At 30.9% G+C, this 5,999-nt stretch overlaps 1 long non-coding RNA gene across 1 annotated transcript; it reads right to left on the bottom strand.

The window, feature by feature from the left end:
* Positions 1 to 1,329: 1,329 nt before the first annotated feature.
* Positions 1,330 to 4,409, bottom strand: LOC114332975 (uncharacterized). Its single transcript, XR_007696717.1, has 3 exons — positions 3,619 to 4,409; positions 2,732 to 2,889; positions 1,330 to 1,510 (listed from the first exon to the last, which is right to left on the bottom strand). It is a non-coding gene; the product is annotated as an uncharacterized LOC114332975 (long non-coding RNA).
* Positions 4,410 to 5,999: the final 1,590 nt, after the last annotated feature.

Below are 5,999 nucleotides of genomic sequence, written 5' to 3'. Positions count from 1 at the left end.
AATGTCGCAAATACGGTACAGGTTATATATCGCATCCCCGGTAGACCGCAAGCTATAGCAAAAACGCGAAGGTAGACCTCATACTATAGTAATACCTAAAAAACTATGCTGAGTTTTTTGTAGAAAATATATAAATGTGCTTACTATACGTTTAAATTAAAGAAAAAACTCGTCAGATATCTGGCTAGTGGGATGTTTGGAACCTATCTAAATTTTTACTAGATTCCCTGGAGTACAATAATTGTATGGTACTAAGGCAAAACCCGATATGTCAAAAATTATCGACTTTTCGTTTTTAATGCTAATAATATGAACATTGAGCGGTGAAGAGTATGATGACAAAACCCTACATGGCAAAACGCATCCATGTAACCAGTAGATGCTAAAATTATTTTCCGATATATGTTCGTTTCATTGCATTTGGTCGGTGCCAAAACCCGATATGAAAACATATTGGCTTCTGGTGTCGTCTATAGAAGTGAAAATTATGACTTATCTTTTTACGACGTTATTCTCCAACCGTCTCAACATTAATCCTAACGGGATTTAGAATTTAGTTGCTTAATTGTATTGTTCTCATAAGCTGAGTTAGTGGTATGTAGTTAGCACTTAAATGGTGAGTTTTTACATCCTTGCGAGGATTTTAGAAATACAAAAAATTAATAAAACTTTTGGAAGTACCAGTAGCAACCCTAATAACACAAAACATTCCATGAATGTTCCTAGAATGTACACACAGGACATTGAAAACATTCCTGGAATGTCCCCAAATGCACACGAATGTCCCTGGAAAGTCCCAGGAAAGTGCTGTGTCAGCATTTTAAATATTCTTAGAATGTTCTGTTGGAACATTCCATGAATGTCTACGAATGTTCTTTGGACATTCACAGTCTATTTTTTAGACTGAATGTCTTGTTGGAACATTCCATGAATGTTCTTTGGACATTCACAGTATATTTTTAGACTGAATGTCTTGTTAGAACATTCCATGAATGTCTACGAACGTTCTTTGAACATTCACAGTATATTTTTTAGACATTCACTGAAATATATCGTCAGTAATGTGACAATACCTCCTATGTTTTTTCATGAGGTTTGCAGGAGACGAAAAACATTTTTTAAGGTCACTTTCTGTTTTCGTACGTATTCTGATTTTTTTGTAGTAAATAGATAGTTGAATTTACTGCAAAACAAGTCAAAAAATATATGAAAACAGGAGGTGGCCGAAACAAGTTTTTAGTCTATCTTACAAATCTCTTGAAAAAAACAGATAGGAGGTATTGTCACATCACTGACGATATGTGGCCATACCAAATAATACATCCTTGATAAATATAAACATTTTTATTGCAAAAAATCTTTACATACATTTTTTAATGTAATATACTGACATTCCTAAATATTATAAAAAAATGTGTCACATTTGCTTTGTAAACCTTTCTTTTGCTATTCGTAGCCACATATTCCGTTTCCTTTCTGGTTTTTTGTAGACCACTTCTCTCAGCTGATTCTAAAAGAAAATAAAATAAAAGGTAATTTTTCTATCCTTTACAATTAACAATCAGAAGAAATATTATTTACAGGTAATAATATGCATAAATAATAATAATAAAAAAATAAATATTAAATAATATTTAATAAATAAAATAATAATAATGAACATTTTGTATTTTGACAACGACATCCGACGTGGAAGTAGAAACCTTAATAAAATTATTTTTTCAAGTAAATTGTGGCTTATTTCCTCATTAGAATAGTTAATTACAAAAAAGCCACAAAGAAATAGATTTTTCACAAACAAATAAGTATTTAGTATTCATTATATTTATTGTTTTTATTATTTACTTTAATGACCTACTGGTACATTATTTGACAAATAATGACATTTCGAAGTCTGTTAAGTATGATATAACGCCCTTGGGCATTAAATTTAAGTAACGACTTAGATACTGTCAAGTTGACAAATATCAACCTAAGTAAAACTATGGTTACCACAATTATGTTACTACTGTTACTGGTAAATGTACTTATTTAAAAACTAATCAATTCAAAATTCATTCAAATTTTTCGCATATAAAGAATAATTTAGTCAGACATTAAACATTGAAGGCACCACAGGTATTATAATAATAACGCTTTCGGTCAACGTATATCCCTCAGGCCCTTGTTAAAAACACCATTGACCTCAAGCGTTATTATCCTTATAATACCCTTGGTACCTTAATAACTGTAACATAAGATTATACCTTAATTCTTGTTTTCTATTTCTGATGTTTTTATTTATTTACATTGAATATTAATCTGTTTTGTTGTATAATCTACTTCGCAATAATTATGTGATATATTTGACTTAAAATGAATTCAAACATTTTTTGCAGTTGGGCAACAATGTCAACTTAGATCTCCGATGTAGATAATGAATTACAACAGTATCTATATTGTACAGACTGTATTATTAATTAGGTTATTTATTTATTTATTTATTGAAATATACATCCACCAGGTATAAACCCATAAAGGTGTACATAAGAAAACTACATACATTGACTGAACACTTGATGACAAAATATAAAATAAAATAAAGAATAACCAAAAATGTTTCTGTTGTTAATACACATACACAATAATAAACAAAGACCTTAATAAAGAAAAATAACATGGCATCAATTCGATAAGCTATTGCGTATTTCGCGTTTAAAGATGTTAAAACCAAGAAAAAAAATGCATATACCTGTGTGACATAAGCTATTGGAACAGCACAGTCTCTTAAACGAACAGATGAAAGTGAAGTTCTGTCAATATCTTTTTCTAAAAAGTGTTTTGAACATACTCCTCTATTAACAAATCTGATCTATACTTCATGTCTTCTTCGCAGGATCTTCTGGAAAGCTAAAAATACAAAATATATGCATTACTAAGCATTATTAACAAATTTTAGTTTTAAATAAAAAATATGATTAATGGACTCACAAAATATTATAAAACAGCTTAGAAATTGTTTATTAGTATAGTCGGTTCCCCAAACTCTGACACAACTGGCTAGTGATTTTAGTAGGTAATTTTTTTTGTTTTTGGCCAATTTTGCCAAAATTACAGTAATTATTAACTATTTAGTTATTATTTTTTTTGCCAATTTTACCAAATTGGCAAAATTATTTACTAAAATCACTAGCCGGTTGTGTCTGAGACTCAGTAGTACTGAGACTGAGTTTAGCAAATCGACTATAATATTCTGTGTATTCATTAGTTGGTACTGCATATTATAGTGTGTGGTCTACCATCCTATTTATAAAGGCATACATTAGCAAACACGCAAAAAGAATTACTTTAGTTTTACAAATCCTATTGTTATTATCTCTATTTACTATTTTAGTTAGGAATAAGCGAAGTTTGTGGCTTATTCACAATTATTATTAAAATAATAAATGGATATGACCAATAATTATTAACTTATAAAATAAAATAATAATTCTTCTGATTTATGCCTTTTATTCACTTTGTTATATTATCTAGGTTACTTAAAAGATTTTTTATGAATAGTATTATTAGGGTATTAATAGTATTAATTTATTTTCTGAAATACAGGGCATGCCTTCGTTTACATATTTGCATACTAACCTTTTAATAGGGCTTTTCATTCACAGTCATTTGTTTGGGGCTTCTGTCATAATTGAAACGTTATTCCTGCAGATTTTTTTATCTACATTATTTGTTTCTGCTACTCCAACTGCGTTAAAAACAGGACACCATTTTATTCACTATGTTAATAATACTATTAAAGCTATTATAAAAGTATCCGAATTAAAAAAATATTCTTAAAAAGCACAAATAACAACGATCCACCCACCCACGGCAAAGCAAGGTGGCCAAGATGAAGATGCCAAGATGGCCGAAGCGAGGTCGTTGGTTGGTCGTTTTTAGTCACGTGATGCCCTCTCAAGCGCCATGCACAAAAATATATGCACGGCGAATTTGAAAATGAACGCAAAAGAAATAAATATAAATGCCTCTCTTGGGTTTTGCATAAGTTATAAGTATTTTTTTTATTAACAAAATCGCATTCCAAATTGAATATTCGCGAACAATAATTTTTATTACATTTGTATGTTTATAATATTGTATTAATTGAACTTGGGAAACTCTTTAAATTTGACATATTATTGCACTGTAGGCCTAAAGTGTCACTTAGTTTGTCTGGTATGTTATAAGTAATGTTGTATCTGTTACACGTATGTATTATTTCGCAACTTAAAATATAGGAACATTGGTAGTATGTTCACAGAATGTCTTATGGTAACATTCCAGGAATAATTTAAACAGATGTTCACCGAATGTTCCCTAAATGTCCAGGACATTCAAATATTGATAGAACTTTGGTAGTACATTCCTGGAATGTTGTGTGTTGTTAGGGAATATAAAAATTATATTTAATGAATATAAAACTGAGTATCCAAATCTTATCATTTATTCCATGAAATGTTTAAATCGACAAGTTATTCGTTTAAATAACGGCATGTCGATACATGCAAGACGTGTGATTCTTTCATATTAGAGATCACACAAAGCACTGACGCAAACGAAAATATTCAGTTAGCCAATGAACACAACCAACACAAGGACATGGCAGACCTAGCCAAACTAAAAGATATGGGCAAAAGCCATGCCAAAGAAGACGCAAAAACAGAATCATGGTATTTGATTTGCAGCATGTTTTGGACACATCTTCACTGACGACTAAGTTTCTTTTAATAAGCGTCTCCTTTCAACTTATAACTTGACGATCCGTGACTGCACTTCAGATAAAGTAATATCTGGTTGCTATATGTGGCATGAAGCAGTTGGAAGAAGAGGATCTGAAGAAATTGCTTCTTGTATTTTAAGAAAACTCAAAACCTTGACTGACAATGTGAACCATCTTATTACCTACTTATATACGTGTGGGGGTCAAACTAAAAACATACCATTAAAAACAGCCATATTAATTGTGTAGATCAGAAGTTTATTTTACTAGGAGATGCACACCAATACTGCGATGTAGATGCTGCTCGTATTGAAAGGTATAAAAAGGCTACTGAAATCTTAATTATGATGCCTCGAGACTGGTTCAAATTTGTTCGAACTGTAAGAGGCAAAAAGCCATTTCAGATTCACGAGATGATACAAAATCACATATTATTCTCATTTTCAAAAGTTGTTCATCATCCCTTATTACTAAGAACCACTAACACCGACGGCGGGAGAGTGAACTGACTTGAAATTAAACGGTTTAACTACGAAAAAACGTTTATATCAATTCAATTCAAAACAGCACTGGATGAAGAAAATTTTAAAACTCGATTTAAGACTTTTAAAACTTGATTTAAGAAAATTAAAAGGGGGAGAATGACCTATTCCTATATTGACCCAATGTTACAATGGGCCACTAACCATTAACCCCATTTAAGAAAAGGAATCTTCTCAGTCTTCTTCCATTGATTCCTTCTACGGCAGTGAACCCGAGTTACCAGAAGACGATTGTGAGGAAATAATTAAAAAAAGGATTCTTATCATTTTTTGTGTTAAATTTTTAATAAATCCTTAACAAAATCAACACGTTTTCTGTGCAAAATATAGGTATGTACCCAGTAAAATCGACATTAAACCATTAACATTATTAAGAGTTACGTAGCTAATAAATACCGATATGGATTGTTCATAACAGGTATGCCGGCCTTACAAATAAAATTGAAGATGGCAAAACCCGATATGTCCTTATTATCTAAATAATTTTGTTATTCTTGAAAAGTTGACAGCTATCTATCACGAACCGCAAACTTTAAAACTCGTCTGCTGCAAAATCACTTTTTTTAAATACTTATCTGGTTTTAGCACCACAGAATTATTAGTCCGTTAATAATGAACATCCAGAATTACATGTTAAAGAAAGAAAGTGATATTTTGCCTTGTGGGTGAATTTCACTCCTTCCCGGAGGTGAAAAAATATATGTATAGAATATATC

This window comes from Diabrotica virgifera, chromosome 3, assembly GCF_917563875.1.
Source record: "Diabrotica virgifera virgifera chromosome 3, PGI_DIABVI_V3a".
Classification (NCBI taxonomy): domain Eukaryota; kingdom Metazoa; phylum Arthropoda; class Insecta; order Coleoptera; family Chrysomelidae; genus Diabrotica; species Diabrotica virgifera.
This window is presented reverse-complemented; position numbering and strand designations above follow the sequence as displayed.